Source organism: Crinia signifera, chromosome 2, assembly GCF_055691185.1.
Source record: "Crinia signifera chromosome 2, ASM5569118v1, whole genome shotgun sequence".
NCBI classification, from domain to species: domain Eukaryota; kingdom Metazoa; phylum Chordata; class Amphibia; order Anura; family Myobatrachidae; genus Crinia; species Crinia signifera.
The window spans coordinates 322,228,792-322,248,400 of record NC_139218.1 but is presented as its reverse complement, the minus strand read 5'-3'; the positions used below and the strand labels follow the sequence as shown (position 1 = coordinate 322,248,400).

The following is a 19,609-nucleotide window of genomic DNA, read 5'->3' as shown; positions in this document are numbered from 1 at the left end:
CTACAGCAAGTTGGCCGACAAGCATTGGGTCGACACCGACCCAACGTCTGCCTTTGTTTCCACTTTACCTGTGTACAGTATGCATAGCTTACTGTAGCTCCATAAGGATGGGCTACCTTGCGGTCGATAGTCTCACATACCCTCCAACATGACAAGCTGATTGGCCGGCGATAAAAACCAGTTTATCACTTCACTGAGCAAATCTGCCCCTATATGTGAGATTTTAGAAAAATAGAAGAAACATACTTAAAGGTATAACAACACACAGCCTTTCATGACATATTAAGTTTAAACACCAAGGCGACATCCATAATCTAACCATTTAAGGTATAGAGACAATTAATATCACACCAAGAGGAGGAGATAGATTCAACCAACTTTGTAGAAAGGAGGCCTATTGAATATTTGCACTAAATACATTATATCCAGCGGGATTGAACAAATGCATCTAATTAAACAATATTTGATGAACATTATAATCCCAACCATATTCACATGTAATTTAAAAAATTCATTAAAATAATAAAATAATAAAAAAAATATTAAAAAAGGGAATTATCAATGTTATTACCTTAATTGTTTTAGTACAATTTTTTTTTTTACTTATTTATGGGTACATATATATATATATATATATATATATATAGCAATCTTTGATGCCCGGCACTCAGACCCCCCGTGGGGTAACTCGCTCAGTTGCCCTTCTCTGCTGGCTGTGAGGCCAGTAGTATGCAGTCCTTAGGAAAACAGCGGCACTGAGACTTAGGGGCAGATTTATTAAGCTTGGAGAAGAGATAAACTGGAGATAAAGCGGAGAAAAGGTAAAAGGAGATAAAGCACCAGCCAATCAACTCCCAACTGTCTTTTTCAAACACAGCTGATTGGCTGGTGCTTTACCGCCTTTTACCTTTTCTCCACTTTATCTCCAGTTTATCTCTTCTCCAAGCTTAATAAATCTGCCCCTTAAACTGAGGTAGTAAAACAAGTGAAAAACTTAACTGGTCTACAGTTTCGGGGACATCACCCCTGATGCACTTCACCTTTGTTTGGTTATGTTGAGTTGTCAGTTGTCCTGAGGAAGGGGCGTCAGCTCCGAAACTGTAGACAATGAATACTGACGTTTTTTACACTGTTATGATTTATGATTTAATACAGTTATTCACCGTTTTTTTGAGTGCCGCCTCCTGTTTTCATTTACTTGGAAATCGCAGCTATATATATATATATATATATATATATATATATATATATATATATATATATAATCGTATGAAAGCACAGGCACTCAGGGACTACAGATGAGTGATGAAACTACGGACCAGGTTTATTCCTTTACAGTGGTCAGTCAACATTTCAGGGGCAGGATGTATAAACAGGTGTACAATGCATAAAAGTGCATATATATATATATATATATATATATATATATATATACACACATCAAACAAAGAAGAGGCGGCACTCAGAGTCTTGTGCAAAATATTCTAAGTGTATTGAACACATATCACACCATCTACGTTTCGGGGATAGCATCCCCATCATCAGGATAAAGTGTTATAGAAAAAACAGTGTTTAAATAGTGTCTTACCCACTTCGGGGACCATCATCCTCTCCACGGCATCACCGCCCGCAGCTCTGCGCGTCCGTCCCCCACCGCCTGCTTCCGGCGTTTGCTGACGTCAGCACGCCAGGCGGCGTTGCCGTGGTGACTGCAAAATACAAAACATGACAAGTATGAACATCGTGAAAAAACAAAGTGATAAAAACAAAAAGGATCTGTCTCATACTGCAGATCTGTGTGAGTGAGTGCCAAACTAAATACATATTTGTTGCCAACATGTGCATGAGTAAAAAATATATATAAAAAAAATATGTCTTATAAATATACAAGAACACATATTAACAACATATGTTGACAACATATATGTATTTAGTTTGGCACTCACTCACAGAGATCTGCAGTATGAGACAGATCCTTCTTGTTTTTATCACTTTGTTTTTTCACGATGTTCATACTTGTCATGTTTTGTATTTTGCAGTCACCACGGCAACATCCCTCCTGATCCTGTCCCTGGAGTAAACCAAGCATGGTGGTGGTGCCGAGGCACAGGACTTCACTTGTTCCTCTGAGGAGACAGATGCTAGAGGTCATATTTCACCTCCTGCATCTGAGAGGAAGCACAGCGCTGCAGCGTTACCCGGAAGTGCCGGGAGCGCTTAGCGCTGTGCTCCCTGTCAGACGCTAGAAGTGAAATATTACCTCTAGTGTCTGTCTCAGAGGAAGGTGGTGTTGGGCACTGGAGGGACTGATGGGGGGCGCTGGAGGGCCGGATGGGGGAGACGGGCGGGCGGTGGCGCTGGAGGGACGAATGGGCGCAGAGTGGTCGAGCCACCCGAATCGCTGCCGCGACCTACCAGTAGCTGGTGAGTGACGGGTTGGCGACCACTGTTCTAGAGCCTCTCAAACTATGCTTCTAGAGATATAAATTAAATACTAAGCTTTTAAATAAACTGTAGAGCAATGTAAAAGTCATTTATATACCTCATTTTTAAGTCTGGAATTTTGCAAGTGAGTTACGAGAGAAACCTTTACATGGATTGTCCAATTTAACTGTGACTGAGGTACACCCATCTTGATCTCTTACGGCCCCCATATACTAATCAGATTTAGCCACTTTTCACCAAACTCCAACAAATCCGGCTGAGAATTTATCGAAATCTGTTGAAAATTGGCCGAATCGGATGTGTTTGACAACCAATCTGATGCATAGTCCTGTGTGCTTCGGATCAGATCGGAGTCTGGACCTGCTGAACATACAACCGCTGACTTGGCCCCCTCCTGGCAGCTCCCCGCTGCAGAATTACATGCGATATGTCGGGGGGATCAGACGGCCTGAAAGAAATTACAGTAGTGTATGGTCACCCTTATAAAATACTTCTATATGAATGAGGTGATTGTGATGTCACTGAGTCAAAGAAACCTTTACATGCATGATCCAGTACATTCACTGTGAGTTGGGGTATGTCTACCTTGGTCTTATGTAGAGTTAAAAGATATCTCTATGTACACATCTTACATTACTATATTGTAAGTTTGCATATGTAAACCTAAAGTGCAAAGATACCTTTATGAGTGCTGAAATTGCCCAAATTTTGCTTTTAACTCCATGCGATCTGAACCCAGGATAAACTGAATTTTTTTTTTTAATTAAACATTACTTTTCATTGAATTTTTTTCACAAGTATATGTGGTACAGAAAAACAAAAAAGGGGAAAACATGGGTGAGGATCAATAGGTCACCAGCATGTTGGTCGTCAGTCATCAGGTCGACAGGATCTTTTGACTGTCGACTTAACCCATGTCAACCTAATGACCCTGTCAACCAAACCCATGTTGACCTTCCTGCATGTCGACCCAGACTCATGTCGACCTAAATGCATGTTGACCAAATGGTGTCGACCTAAATGCATGTTGACCCAATGACTGTACCCTGAAAACATTAGGGGAGCCAGTAACAAAAAATATTATGCAATTGAGACCCACTTGTCATTTTAATGAATCAACCAACAAAAATTAAATAAAAAAGAATTACAGTATATTAGAAAACTGATCATCACCAATCTTAGTGGGGAGAATGTAAAACAGACAAGTCAGTAGGGGAACTGTATATAGTCGAGTGTCCCATAAGTTCTCTATATAGGTTTCAGCCAAACCATTTTATAGGAATATTTGTCCCCAGCAGTTTCAAACAAGTAGTATTTATGAATCTTATTCTGGATAACTACCAACGATTTCCAGAGCTGGGCAATCGCAGCCTTAGTTGCCACCAAGATATGTCCCATAGCATATTATCCCCAATAGACAATTGGTCCAGGTATAGGTGATATAATGCTAGAGCAGGGTCTGCAGGGACGTTCACACCTATAATTGCACTTATCATCTGGAACACCTCACCCCAAAGAGATTTGAGATGCAGGCAAGCCCAGAAAATATGGTAGATATTCCCTACCCCTCCACACTTGCTCCAGCAGAATTTTGAATGTGGAAGGCCAAATTTGATGTTGCCTCTTTGGAGTGAAGTATGCTCTCTTTAACAATTTGAAGAACATTTCTGAGTGGTTAATGCATTTGGAAGGTTTAAAACAGGAACGAAAAATTTAATCCCACTCATTTTCATTATGAGACCTGCCCATGTCCCTCTACCACTTAACCTGAAAATGTAATTTACCCCTTTTATCATCCAAGATTTGAAATTTGTACCACCAAGAGATTCCTCCTTTGTGTGAAGGAGAAACAAGTTTGGCTTTAATAGAGACTGGGAACACTAGTTTATTCTGGTGAGCGGTGAGGAAAGATTGAAGCCAATGACGTATTTGTATAAACTTGAAGAAATCCTGTTTGTGGATGGAGTAATGCAACTGAGAGAAGGACATTGAACCATTCCAGATCTCCTATCAATTATAATCCACTGCTAATCCAATTATCTAGTGCAAAATTCTGGATCAATAGTATCAATGTCTGCAATGACAAAAAGGGGGATGGTAGGGATGTCTCCTTAGAGGCCGAGAATAATTTATGCTATACATCTAGCATAGTCCTAATTGATGTACAGAACTCCACCCATTTACGCTTAGTGGAGGGCGACATCCACAATAAATCAGAAAGGGGCACGGGGAACAACTACTGCTTTCCAATAAAACCCATGGTTTTGTTGTTTCTAGTTCGAACCAATCTCTCGTCTGGGCAATTATACATGCAAAATGGTATTTCTCAATATCTGGAAAAGCGACCCCTCCGGCCAATTTAGGCAAAGCCAGGGTATTCCTCGCAATTCTTGGTTTGGATCCTTTCCATATATATTTAAGTAAAATCTGGTTGAATCTATTGTATAGTTGTTTTAGGAGAAGGCAAGGAACAGCGCCAAAGAAGTACATCAGTTTCGCCAGTAATATCATTTTGGCTGCTGCTATCCTACCAGAAACTAAACTTCTAATATGGTGTATGGATATAATTGGCCATGTATTTGCAGAAATAGTTTAATGGTCCTTAAAGACAGATTTTTCTTGAACCCCTTAAGGAAGCAAGTGTTAGACCTCTTCATAAAAAAAAAAAAAAAAGATCTCAACTGTATGACCAACTACAGAACAGTATCAAAGCTTTTTTTTCTAGGTAAGGTTATTTACAAAGTTATTGCAAATCAACTGGATAAACCATCTGACAACACATGGCATTAATGATCCATTAAAATTAGGATTCTGGAGAAGAGACGGCACTGATATAGCCCTGGTGTGTGTTAAATTATCTTCTGATGGCAAGAGACAGAGGTGAATGCTCAATCTAAATACTTCTGGATCTCTCTGTATTTCATACCATGGATCATGGGCTTCTGATTAAGCACCTGAACATTTTTTTGTGAACTGGGTGGCACAGTCACTGGTTCAAATCATTTCTCACTGGCAGGTCACAGAGAGTTTCATCTGGAGTTTACTTATTGTCACCGGGACACTGCCATGTAGTGTCCCACAAGGTTCTAAAGCTGGCCATACATCTATAGATCGATTGTCAGATTGGGCTGGTTGGAATAAAATCCTGGTAATTTTGTCTCAGCACCCCAATGCCCTTCTTCTGATCTCGGGAGACTTTAATCATGCCTCTCTGGCCACCACTTTGCCAACATTTATTCAGTACATCACTTGCAACACCAGGGACAATAAAATACTGGACTTATTATATGCCAACATTAAGGAGGCATATAGTTCATCATCTCTTCCTCCCCTGGGAAGATCGGACCACAACTTGGTACACATCCAACCGGTATATGTGCCTATTGTAAACAGGCTGCCAGTGTAAACTCGTACTGTGAAAAGGTGGTCTGAGGAGTCAGAAGAGGCCCTGAAGGACTGTTTTGATTCTACTGTGTGGGATGTGTTCATAGACTCCCATGGGGAGGACATCGATGGTCTAACGGATTGTGTTACAGACTATATCAACTTTTGTGTGGAGAACACTGTGCCTGTAAAAACAGTACGGTGCTTCTCGAACAATAAACCCTGGATTAATTCTGGTATAAAGGCTCTTCTTAAAGATAAAAAGAGGGCTTTTAAGTCAGGCAACAAGGAGGAGTTGAGGTTTGTGCAGAGGGAATTAAGGGTGAAGATTAGGGAGGGTAAATTGAGCTATAGAAGGAGGATGGAGGAACAATGGGTAAAATAACCAGGCAGCATGGCCTGGTCTACCATTGCTATGCAGATGATACACAACTGTACCTGTCCTTTGTTCCCGGTACTGTGAACCCAATAACAACCCTAAGTGGCTGTCTAGCTGAGCTCCATCGGTGGATGATTGCCAGTACGATGTAAGCTCTTTTTAAAAGGACCTCAACATCAAAGGTCATAGCCAACCAACTAGACACTTGGGAGTTCAGTACTGCAAAACACGCATCATATGCTGAATCATAGTGTTGTCTTGGATGGTGGCTTGACACTTAAACATCAGATATCAGCTACAGTCAAATCCTTATTCTTTCATCTGAGGAACATAGCCAGAATCAAACACTTAATTCCCTCTGAAGATCTGCATAAAGTCATAAATGCTTTTGTATCATAGAAATTAGACTACTGCAATGTACCTTTACCTGGGTCTCAGTAAAATAATTGCACCACTCACAGCTGTTACAGAAGAAAAAAATAAGTGTTTGCAATACTCACAGAGTGGACTTAGGAAAGGACTGTGACATACGGGAGCACCAGCAGTCGGGAGCAGACTCTGTCAGGAGCATGACAAGCAATAACACCCGCAGTAGCAAACATCATACTGAAAAACATACTGGCTGGTCTGGTGTTTGAGGACTTTCTAAGGTAATTGGATGCTTGAACTCTAATACTAACATACAGGCATGCTATTCTACTTAATCATCCTGATTTGATTAAACTATTTCTGGGGAAAGTTTTAAAATCTTTATTCACCTGCTAGTACAGGCAAAGAGTAAATTATTTATGTTTCTCTGGGAAATTCATCAGTGGCAAATCTCTATGAGCTTCTCTTTAGTAGTTGAGATGGAAAGGAAAAGCGAAATGGAAGATTGAAAGCTGAACATCTGGACTGTTCCTTCTCCTAAACACATTCACGCCGAATGTCAAGTCCAGAAGACAATTCCCTGGAAACCAATTCATCCTTGACAGGGTCAGAGAGTCACTCACCTTTTAAAAGAACAGGGTCTAATTGTTTTCAGGCTGCCGTTGTTGCTCCAGAGGGAATAATCTGTAAGCATATGTGTATGAGTGACACAGCAGTCACACATTTTCTTCACTCCTAATTTGTTTCTGAAATGACATTCGACCTCTGATACTGCCAATTTGCCTAGTTTCAACTTCAGCTTCATTATTTGTTGATACTGAAACAATTCAACTTTTTTGCTATCATTGATATATCTAAATTGATATCTCTTGAAAGACCAAAGGAGGGGCAGTAAAGCAGGAAACACAAGTAGAGGGTTTATGTGTGGTGAGGGTTGGGGAGTAAAAAATAAACAATGTAATGAGCAATTTGTTTTATTCTGTTTTTCCACAAATCAGCATGGAGTTCAAGACCCTGGGACGCCGGAGACAGCCGTGGGCTTCAGCCGTGGACAGGGGACCCCCTTTAATGGGGGGGGGGGTTGACTCTCCCACAGACCCTGTCCAGAGCTGACAAGCCACAGTGCTCCTGATACTGGCTGTTGGAGCCCCGTGCTGGTTCCAATATATGGGGACCCCAGTTTTTTTGTAACCAGGACCAGTCCAATAGGCTGGTGCTGGTGTCAGAAATATGGGGTACCCCTACACTTTTTGTCCCCATATTTTTGGTACCAGAACTAGATCAATGAGACGGGGCTGGTTTGGCTCGTTGTCACCAATAACCAGACATTACCATGACCAAAAAGCCGCATAAATCGCATTCGAATTCCGTTTCTACCCAAAATACCGCATTCTAATACATTTTCAATTTGGACAAAAATTTTCACGATTTTCAAACTTGCGATTTAGTGCGATTTTGTCCTATTACATGTCACCCCTTGTGTCAAATCTGAAGGTACTGGTATATAAGCAATTATTGACGGGTGTGGATCATCTCAAGAGACAATGGCCCTCAACATGTTTTGATCACTCCCCTGTGTGTTTGCACATGGGAGCGATGTTTTGCAATGGCGCATGCGCATAAGCATTTATGTGCATGTGCAGCCATTTTGTGCAAGCGGGCGTGCCAAACTGATTATTCGCCGGCCCGTCAGCACCTAGCACGGCAGACGAGGGGCATGTGGCCACACAATGAAGTCACACCCATGGGAACGCACATGGAACTCTGATGACACGGATGTGGGCAGCTGATGTCAGAGGATGTCAGCTACCCGCTCTCTTCCCTTACAGGGGTGCAGCAGATCTAAGACACCAGCGGCGACCATCAAATTATTTCTGCCCCACATGCAAGGTGAGAATGAATGTTTATGCAAAGGTTTAATGATCTGTGTGTGGGCAGTTGGCGGGCATTTGTGCAGGCAACCAGAATGACCTCCAATGTCTACATCAACATTCACTAAGTTGACACTGACAAAAAGTTGACAAGCACTAGGGCGACATTGAGAAAAGGTCAACATGCACAAAGGTGACACAAGGAAAAAGTTGACATGGAGCAGGTCAACACTTAAAACGGTCAACATGATTTTTTCACTTTTTTTGGTGCCACTGCTGTCACCTGAACACATACTGTAGATCTCAAAATAATGCTCTGCTAGTGCTGCGCTTGGCACACCTTACCGCTTCCAATCGGAATCTACATGGATGGTAAAGCATGAAAAAGTCCAGAAATAGGAAAAATTCTGAAAAAATATTGTCGACCTTTTGCGTGCGTGTGTACCTCATGTTGACTTTGTGCATGCTGACCTTTTGGTGTCGACTTATTTGACCTAGACATAACGGTCGATCCTATTATACAGTATGTGAAGGGTGCGAGGTGCTGTTTACACAGATTTTAAACGGCAGCAATGGCACTCAATTCACCCTTCACAGGCTGGTTTCAGACAGAATTTGCACAAAAAGTGCTTGCTCACTATGAGCTATCCAGATACCATTAATGGCTATAAAATACTTTGTAACATTATAGATCACCTAGGCGCATACTTGAATTTTCCTCTTCCAAAAAAATGTCAAGAGGAGAGATGGAGCTAACTCAGGGTTGCCTACGTGACCCTCTCCTTCAGGGAGAAAATGCTCTGTTCCTGGACTTCCCTGGTAATGTAGGATCGCCATCACCTGTGATGAAACGTCTTTCTTATAAATTACCTACCTCACCACAGGTGCTGGCAATCATACATTACCAGGGAAGCCCAGAAACAGAGCATTTTCTCCCTGATGGAGAGGGTCAGGTAGGCAACCATGAGCTAACTGGGTATGGGGACAGTGCCAGACACTTTCCTAGAACCCACAATTTCAGACACTCCCTGAGAACCCACAATTTCTGCACTTATCTGCCATGGTGTTTGCATCATTAAGTGTGCTTTTAGGGAAGAGTAATCATAGGAGGGCCAAACATGTTGGAAGTGCTGAACAAGGCCCTAGATCAGTGGTTCTCAACCTCGGTCCTCAAGTACCCCCAACAGTTCATGTTTTTCAGGTCTCCACACAGAATCACAGGTGAAATAATTAGTTCCAACTGTGTCAGTGAATAATGAGTTCATCTGTGCACCTGGCAGGTGACCTGGAAAACGTGCACTGTTGGGTGTACTTGAGGACCGCGGTTGAGAACCACTGCCCTAGATGAGGCTTCAGTCTTTTGCTTGTCCCATTTCCGCTAGCTAAACAGTTGGGATGTATGATTTTGATCTTTTTCAATACACACTTTTGTAATTATCCTGCAAGTTGAAAATCACTAGATATGTGAATAGCCTCAAAGTCAACAGAACCTCATCAGAAAAAATACAGTTGACTATTTTTGCACAGACTTTATTTTTGCAATGTTAAGCTGGATGCACACTAGGGGCCTTATTCTGGTTTGATTGGTCCCCTGCGTATTTGCACCGGAGATCGATGTTTGCGCATGTGTATATTCTGATATGTGCATGCGCAGGGGTGCTGTGCGGATGCCTTCGGGGACTTGAACGGTCCCCGAGGCGTTCACACGGGGGGGGGGGGGATGGAAATGGGCAGGGCTCTGGTGCATGAGGACGCCAAGCATTTCCTGGGCACAATCACAAAAAATGTGAATGCAGGTGGGCCGATGGCTTCCATAGGTGGACGGCAGGATGGCTGTCAGTTCTTGGAGCCGGGCGCTGCAAATATAGGTCAATCAAGACTGACTTATATTTGCGAACAAAGGGAAAATTATTATATGGTCCTGACCATTGAATGATTTCACCCCCATACGCTCCCCTACGAATAGAGGTTTATGCAAAATCCATTTGCAATGCAGTGGGAATGTTCACATGGCAGCGGGGGGTGGGCGGTATTAGATGGCTCTAGAATCAGGCCCTAGATGCCATGGGCAATCCCGCACCCCAACCCATCTAATTGCCCCCACATTAATTTATTATAAAATATATACTTTATGGCACATCAAAAAAAGCTCAAATATTGTATCTGGTTCATTATAGCAGTTCAGGATGATAATAATAATAATAATAATAATAATAATAATAATAATAAAAAAATCCGCACAGTGGATGATTTATTGCTGCTAATCCGGATTTATTATGCAAATTATTTAATGGTTGGCACAGGGCTGTAACATGAGGCCATTTCAGACCTGTACGGCACCTCTGTTGATGGTTGGGGTCTGCGCATGCACCGTATCTTACAGCACACCAGGAACCTTTGCATTCTGGTGGAATTAATGCAATAAGATTACAGTATCTATCCTTATGTATCAATGCCTATTTCGCTATAGATTGTAAGATTGCGAGCAGGGCCCTCCTACCTTTTGACTGTCTGTAAATACCCTGTTTGTTGTATCACTAGCTCCTTTTGTAAAGCGCAATGGAATATGCTGCGCTATATAAAACTGTTAATAAATAAATAGGTGCTAATGCGCATGTGCAGACCCGCGCAGCGAGTGCCTTCGGTGGTATTTTCAATAGCATGGGCGCTCACTGGCTGATTGACAGGCAGGGGGCATTCTGGGGTGGGCATGCAGTGTTTCATGGGCGTGGCCACAAAAATAGTAGGCAGGCCCATAGAAATGTTGGACGGCCCCAGGGAATGCAGGTATCCCTGCCTGCTCGGGGTTGTCATCTGACGTAAAATTATGTTAGTGCCCGCCCTCAATTTGGCTTCCTTTCGGCTGTGTGCAGAGGAAAAATCCTTCAATCTGTAAGCATACACATCCGCTTTTCAATTTCAATTTTTTTTTATAAAAAGACAATTTCTGAGCAGTTTATTAAGTTAAGTGGTTAAAACATTATTGATGGAACACTGCTAAATCATAGGGCATTATACAAACTGAATTTTCATTGAGGTACTCTTGTAAGATTTTAAACTCTGGTTCATAAAAAGAATAAGGGGCCCATTTATCATTATATCGCATATGCAATGCGATCTGGGCTGCATTTACCGCACAGGATCACTTGCAATATTTGGGTGAATTGCATCCTTTTGGGTGAATGTATTACCCCGCAGAAGCAGGGACAGGGGGCTCTAAAAGGAGCCTGTCCCTGTGTTCTGCTTCACTGAGTGCCGGGGGTCTGTGCATGCTTGGCCAGAACTAACCCCCCACCGATGGCGCTAACTGCACTGCCCCGCCGGCATTGTAGTCAGTAGCCCATAGGCTACAATGGGCTTCCGCCATCTCAGAATGGTGGTACCCCAGGAATCCAATGTAATGTGACTTGATGTTAATACATCGGACAGCAATGCATATCCTACAGAAACCTATGGGAGATGTGGCCGCAAGGAAAGCAGGAGGATTCGCAGCAGGCATTGAAGATTCCTGCTGCAGTCCCTCCTACATACATTCAGAGGAAGCTCAATATTTGACGGGTGTTTTGGGGAATGAGCCACAAATATTACATGATAAATGGGCCCCTAAATCAGCCCAAAGTGTAAACATTATTCCAGGAAAACAATGGTACAGTTGTAGAGGCAATTAGGAGATAAGTGGTCTACATTTTTTTTATCTATTAATTCTCTGGTGTCAACTTATCCAAATCTTTAAAAGCAACTTCAGAGACAAGAGTCCCTGGAAGGTAGTTAAGGTTACAGTGATCAGTCATGGGATTCCCAAACTGTTTGGACAATTGAGTAATGTAACTAAATGAAAGCTAACCATTTCATAATGTCTTGGCTATATAATCATTTGCAATTGAATGGTTTTAGAAGTTACTAGCCCAAAAGACAAAACATCGCTTTCTTATTTCACAATAAGATCTTGATTAATTCCAGTTGTTCTATGCAAAGTTGACTTCCATAAAACTACCACCAGTCTGACATGTATTTTCTGGAAGGCAATTTGAAAAAATGTAGAAGAAAGTGCTGGAAGAAAAGAGGAAAAGAGCCTTACCCTAGAGCCAGTGGAATTATTGACTGTGAGATGGAATTTAATAAACTGTTCTCCATGGAAAAAGTTATTGTTTGTACAGTATTTGTATTATTAATGGTTTGACAAATTATATTTTGGACAGCTATATTTATAACGCCCTAGACTACAAAATTATAAACAAAGATTAGTAAACAGAGAGGATAAATGGAAAATGAGGTTCAATGTTGAAAAATGTGAGTTTATGCATCTTGGGTGACATAAGCAGGGTGCGACTTATAAACTGGATCGATTTGGGCAAATCAGAATTAGAATAGGACCTAAGAGTCCAGATCAACAAAAAAATGGGGTGCAGTGCTCAGTGTCAAAGCGCAGCCACTAAGGCCAACAGAATACAAGCTAGTATAAAAAAGGGCATGGAAACTGAATAAGGGTTCCAGCCAGGCCATCTCTCAAGACCTGCTTAGCCTCCAACACCAGCAGCACCAGGAAGCGCTCCCATCCGAGCGCAATTTATTGTGCCGGCGCTAAGCCCCCCCCCCCCCAGGCTGCAGTCTAATAAGCCTATCGGTTAATCAGGCCCTGACAGTCTATGATCTATCTAAATGCATAGTTGCAAAATCAACAGGGGTGCATGCAGTCCATGGAGACTAACTCAAACAGCAGGACATTATGACCATCAAAACCTTGACTCATAGGCTTGTTATGCAAAAGATGACCACGCAAGTCCTTCTTATTTAAAAAATCACCATCTGCAGATAATCTTTACCTTGTCATTAATGAACCGTGCATGTTGAATTTGCAAAAATAACAGCTTTATATGCGATTTAAGCAACCTCTGTATATTCACAAGTCCCACTGATAGTTTAAAGACTATGTGGATATGAGACTTGCGTAGCAGTAGACCCAAGGGTGGATTACAAACTAAAAGTAATTATAATTTTTTTTTAGATGTGGCATCAAGTGGGCAGTACCAAATCTACTAAAGACAAAACCAGGTAGATGTGATTATCACTACACATGTTGAAGCTTTTGGTTTCAATATGCTTGGTAGTCGAGAGACCCCACATTCTTTTAAGCTTCTGTGACAAATACCAAACTTCCACATTCCAAATAACAACCCCAACTTCCCTGAGACTGAACACACAACCCCAAAAAGATGCAAAAATCATTACCCCATAGAGACCACACTATCAGAAAAATGTCACCACAGAAACTGTTATTCTCTCAGATAACACCGACTCCTGTCCCTTTAACAGTTGTCACAACGGAAATCAATACCTGCCAATAAGCCTTTAACCACAGATAAACATACTGTACAATATGGCAGATAAAGGAGAGCTGGACAACAGTTTGCTCTTATGAGAAATGATTGAACATTTACCAACGCTAGGTTACGTTTTGCTTAGGTATTGGACTCGCATCAACATCCACAAAAATTACAGTCTGGGCCGGGATTAAGGGGGGGGGGCGGGGCTCAGGCAGTCAGTACCTCCGGGCCCCCTTCTATCTAGGGCCCCTCTGTGGCGGGCATGTATTTTAGCTAAAGGTTTTGTGCATGGGAGTGGGGTAGTGCTGCAGCTTCATCTATCTGCCGATGTGACAATGATTAATGGTGCTGAGCATCGGGAGCTGAGGCACACTGAGAGCACAAGTGTGCAGTGCATTACTGGGAGTTGACTTATTCCCATGAGACTTTGCACAAGAGGTCAGAGGCAGAGAGGCTTGTGCTGAGCTCTGATTGTTGGAGTTTATCACATGCTTCTCAAGTCCGTGGAGGACAGCAGAAGCGGCCTCATTATGGGAGTGTTTATCAGAGGAAGTGCAGAGCCTGTGAGGTCTCCTACAAAGCCAGGTACAGAAGGACAAGGCTTTTCATGTGGTGTATATGTATGTATATTTATATATACACACACACACACACACACACACACACACATATATATATACACCCCCCCCCCCTACATTTATCCATTGATCAATGATCCTTTAACCTGAGACCCTTAGGGGCACTTCCCCATTAGTGCTTTCAGATGATCAGCCTGTTGTACATTCTATATCCCACAAGACATCTAATACCAGCTAATTTGTATATACTCTCCCACATAATTTTTTCCTATTCTTTCTGACCACCTCCAGTTGTAGACCACATTTTTTATGATTACAACTCTCTGATAATCCAGGAGCCCTGACTAGCACGCTTACCCATGGATTTTACGTGTACTCTCCCAGCAACTTTGGAGTTTACTTGAACTCTCTTAGTGCAATGTTCCTACCTTTGAACTTGACTCCTAGTTTATCTGAACTAGTTAGTGACATTATACATATGTATGATCTACATGTAAAGCTTTGCAGCTAATATTTCCACTTGCTTTTACCTGCTATTTTAGAGACTTTAAGTTTAAACTGCCTTTACTCCGTGTTTTGACAGTGTAATATTCTCCAGTTCAGTTTGCGACCAGTAATGACAGGAGAGGAAGTGGAGTGGGAGGAGGCTATGTCACTTCCACAACTTGCCACAGTTTCTGCGAGAGTCCAACAAATCCAATTATTCATTATTAAATTTGGTGGTCGGGCCTCTCCGGATTGCCCGAAGTGCCATCTTCCACAGGGAACCTTCTGGCACCTCCTCTGGGATTGCCCTCTGGTTAGCTTTTTCTGGGTCGCAGTCAAATCAAGGATAATGTCAACTGGGATCCCGGAGCAGGCTCTGACATTTAAGATGTGTGTACTTGGGAGCAGGGAAAACACCCCTCTAAATAATTCAGAAGGCCAATATGTAATCAATCTTTGGTCATCCAAGGTCATCATAGCTAAGTCATGGATGGCTGAATTGGGGCCTGCATTGATGGAGTGGAGGGCTTTGGTAAACACTGTCGTGCAACATGAAAAATATGTTTACATGTCGCGTGGCACCATGCCCAAATTTGAAAAGATATGAAATCGGTGGTTGGAGTCCCCGTATTCCTCACACTCCTAATCCTGGGGAATTGGTTGATGTGGTCAATGTGGGTACTACTGACCGTATTGTAATGTTCAGAAAGCCCTACATTATACTAGGACGATAATGCACTGCTCTTCACCGGATGAATCTTTCACTTACACACCTAATGCATGATAAATGTTCTCTTTTCTCTTCTTCTTTCTTTCTAAATGTTATACTCAAATCATCTAAATCAATAATCTACAGTATTGTTATGCAGTTTGCACAGAATGGGGACACTATACAGTATATTGTATATTAAGGATACTTTATTTTGCATGAATATACAGTAGGAAAGCACATGTTATCATCTTGTACACTCCATATATGTGGTTAATGTTAATGCCATGATATCTGTCTGTACATGCGACTTGAAGTGTTGCTCTGTTCTGTACTTTCACTCTGTTTAATAAAAAATACTTTATTTAACCCCTTCCCGACATTTGACGTACATTTACGTCATGGTCGGGATGTACTTCCCGACACATGGCATAAATGTATGTCATGTTTTTAAACTGTCACCGCGTCTATAGACGCGGTGACAGAGGGACGATGTCTGCAGACATCTTCCCTCATTGCCCATGGGGGGCACCGATGCCCCCCCCCTCAGCGATCGCTGTGATTGGCTGTTCAAACGTGAACAGCCAAAAGCAGCGTTTACTGTGTTATGTGTATAATTTTGACTCTGCTGCCCCCTAGTGTCCAAAAAAATTAAATTAAAAGCAGGTTGAAATAATGATGTAATAATAAAGTATACATATGGTCTATGTTAGTTATTAACTATTTTGAGTGGTATGATTATTTGTCTCACAAGCAGAAAATTTAACATTTTGCAAATTGCAAAATGTTCAATTTTTTTACGACATTTTGGTATTTTTCACAAAAAAAAAACAGACTGTATCGACCAAAATTTACCACTAACTTAAAGTACAATGTGTCACGAGAAAACAATCTCAAAATCACTGGGATAAGTAAAAGCAATAAAAAGTTATCCCCACATAAAGTGATACATGTCATATATGAAAAAAAGGCCTCTTTCAGGAAGGCAAAAACAGGCTGCGTCGGTAAGGGGTTAAAAAAAAAAAGCATCATAGAGGAAACCAGAATATGCAAAATATCAAAATTCGAAATGTGGTGAATACTTATTACCACGTAACAAACACACACACATATGCACGCACACAGACACATATCCACATCTACACAAGCCAGTAAGATATTTTTAAAAATGCTGTATCCCATTACACAAGTGACAGATAACTGGCCTCTGTAAGCCTTTACTTTATATGTGCTAACTATAGAAAACCAACAACCGAAAAGAACCTAACTACAAATCATACACATAAATAAACATGAAAGAGCAATGTCCATCCTCACTGTATAGGGGTAATATTGTATGCGTATAGCAAATAATATCAGGCCACTCTGACAAATACACTTTAATGGGTGTAACTAGCCAGCTTATCTATAAGTACAAGAGCTGTTCTGACCTTGCCACAGTCTATAACATAACATTACCAGTCCCCACACACCAACCATGATTGGAGGCTGGGAAAGGATGACAGATCAATATAGGTTTGCTAGAATCAAGAATGGTCCGAGCCAGCTGGGTTTGGTGCACAGTTTATCAGAAGGCAAAAGATTGGAAACAACCCAGTATGGCTTATCAGGAAAGTGAGTGCGTGGAAAATTCAACATTCAACAGATAAAATTGTTCTGTTAATAGAGCAGCAGTGTCCAGAGGCAGAAGGCCCATGTACATAAACAAGAGACTGTGCTTTGTTCCTCAAATTCATTCTGTATGTTGTAGTCAACAATATGTGCTGTAATATCTGTACGCACATATAAAGTTTGCGCCACTCGCTGCAGTGAGTTAGAAAGTTGATATGGATCTCAGGTATTTGGAGACATTGCCCACAGGCTGATATGGATTTCCAGGTCCTGAGATTGATAAATATGAACATGCACAACCAACTAACCTGTCTCTACCAATTAGGACTTTACAATGGGATTTTGTCTAGTAGGGCTAGGTGTTTTCTCCACATGTGTGCACACTCACCAAACTTTGAATAAATCACTGACTACTGACCACACTTACCAACTTTCTGGCTGCCCTTTCCGGGAGAGGGCAGCCAGCTCAGTGGGGGTGGAGCCCCATGGGTGGCTACTTGTTGGGGGCGTGGCCAGAGCGATAGCACCGGTTTAGCCATGCTCCGATGTGCAATAACATTTTTATGGCATTGCACTGCGGTGGGCGGGGCTAAAACGCGTAATTTGACACGCGGACCCCCCTTTCCCCCCCGGAATTGGCGGGGGGGCGCGGGAGCCAGGTGGTTTTGCATTAGTGTTGCCCCTCTTTCTGGGGGGCCATTCCGGGAGGGTAGGCAACCCTGCTACTGACACTCGTCTTGCTTCTTGACTACTTTTCTACTGGGCTAGACTAAACTACAGGTTGAGTATCCCGTATCCAAAATGCTCGGGACCAGGAGAATTTTGGATAACGGATTATTCCGTATTTCGGAATATTTTAATATTTCAATGATGTATTTTGAAGTATCTTGCATGTATGCTGTATAAACACATAATATACACACAAATATATTTTATTACCACATAAAATACACACAAATATATTTTAATTGTTCAAAAAACAAGGTTTGAAAACGTGAAACAAAATGTGTGTACTATCTCAGCACTGAATTTGAATGCCAAGCAATCATTGTCTTGCACATATATAGTGCCAGTTACATATCATGTCCCCAGTGATGCTGTTACAAATGTCCCCAGTGAGTTTTTAGCAAAAAAAAATTTTTTTTTCACTTTCTGGAATGTCCGTATTTCGGAATAATTCGGATAACGGATACTCGGATACGGGATACTCGACCTGTACTATGCATTGTAATGGCTTTCTACCTATCTAGGGTTTGTATAATACATATCTGCTAAAAACCTTCCAATCCTTGGACTTTGATTCTGGGTAATGTTACATACATCAGTTGCCTGTGTGATTGAACTTATATATTTTAATATTTACATTTGAATTCTTAAACTTGTTGTAAAATCCAGCATCTTTTTATATTAGGAGTTAAGGCCCATACACACTGGGCGACTTTGAGCTGAAAGTTGCTCAAAACAGCAGGTTTGAGCGGCTTTCAGCTAAAAGCCGCCAGTGTGTATGGCCCGGTGATGAGTGGTGAGCGCTGCTGCGCGCTCCCACAACATCGCTGGGAAAGCCGTTCATCTGCTGGTTATACCAGCAGATGAGCGGCTTTCAGGACGGCTTTGCATATCACTTTGCCACCCCCCCCCCCCCCCCCTCCGTCTGCACCGGGCAGGGGGAAAGCCGCTCAAAGTGTATGCACTGAGCGGCTTTCCCAGCAGTAATAAACACTGTCATTGTTGTCCATACATGCTGGGCATAGTCTCCCAGTGTGTATGGACCTTAAGTTAAATATATGATACAGCAAACACAAGAAAATGTAGAAATTTTGAAAAAGTTTGTTTAAAAATAAATGCCATTATACCATTACAAATTTCTTCTTGTTATATAGAAATTTCAAGTGTTATGTATAATGTAATTCCTTTCCTTATTAAATATGTCTATTATAACAGAAAAATATTGTCTTATGGGACTTTTGGGAAGGACTTCTGAATTTTACTGACACTTTACTGACGCTTCACAGACATTCTCACATTGCATTAAATTTCGTTTGACCATGTTGTCTGTCAGATTTCATAATCGTGTTTTATATAATGTACTGATTTTGTGTCTATATGAAAACATGGAAGACAATCAGTTCTTGTAGGAAAGTCCTTGTGGGTGTGTGTACCTTTATGCCTGCTGTGGTTATCACTGTGTGGTTAGTTCATCTGATTAATTCAGCCCTGCAGTTCAGAATGGACGAACTTCAAGCAGCACAAGCTGTGCAACACCCCGCAGTATCTGCTCCCGGACCAGCTGCAATACAAAACCCTAAATTAGAGCCTATAGTTCAATTACCAGAGAAATATATTGGAAGCAGAACTCAATATAGACAGTTCATTGCACAATGTCATTTCATTTTTCAAACGTGCCTGTGCACCTATCCTTCTAATGCTTTTAAATTGAGTATTGTGTTAACATT

The 19,609-nt window shown here is 41.7% G+C and overlaps 1 protein-coding gene and 1 long non-coding RNA gene across 3 annotated transcripts in view; both read right to left on the bottom strand.

Annotated features, from left to right (window-relative positions):
• GDF11 (growth differentiation factor 11) overlaps positions 1-19,609 on the bottom strand; it is a 312,820-nt gene that overhangs the window by 231,578 nt on the left and 61,633 nt on the right. The window lies entirely within an intron of this gene.
• The window catches only part of LOC146057680 (uncharacterized), a 29,697-nt gene continuing 25,898 nt past the window's right edge, over positions 15,811-19,609 (bottom strand). The window contains exons 2-3 of the long non-coding RNA XR_014469763.1: positions 19,316-19,443; positions 15,811-15,887 (exon numbers count right to left, since the gene is read on the bottom strand). This is a non-coding gene — a long non-coding RNA (uncharacterized LOC146057680). The remainder of the gene's footprint in view (positions 15,888-19,315; positions 19,444-19,609) is intronic.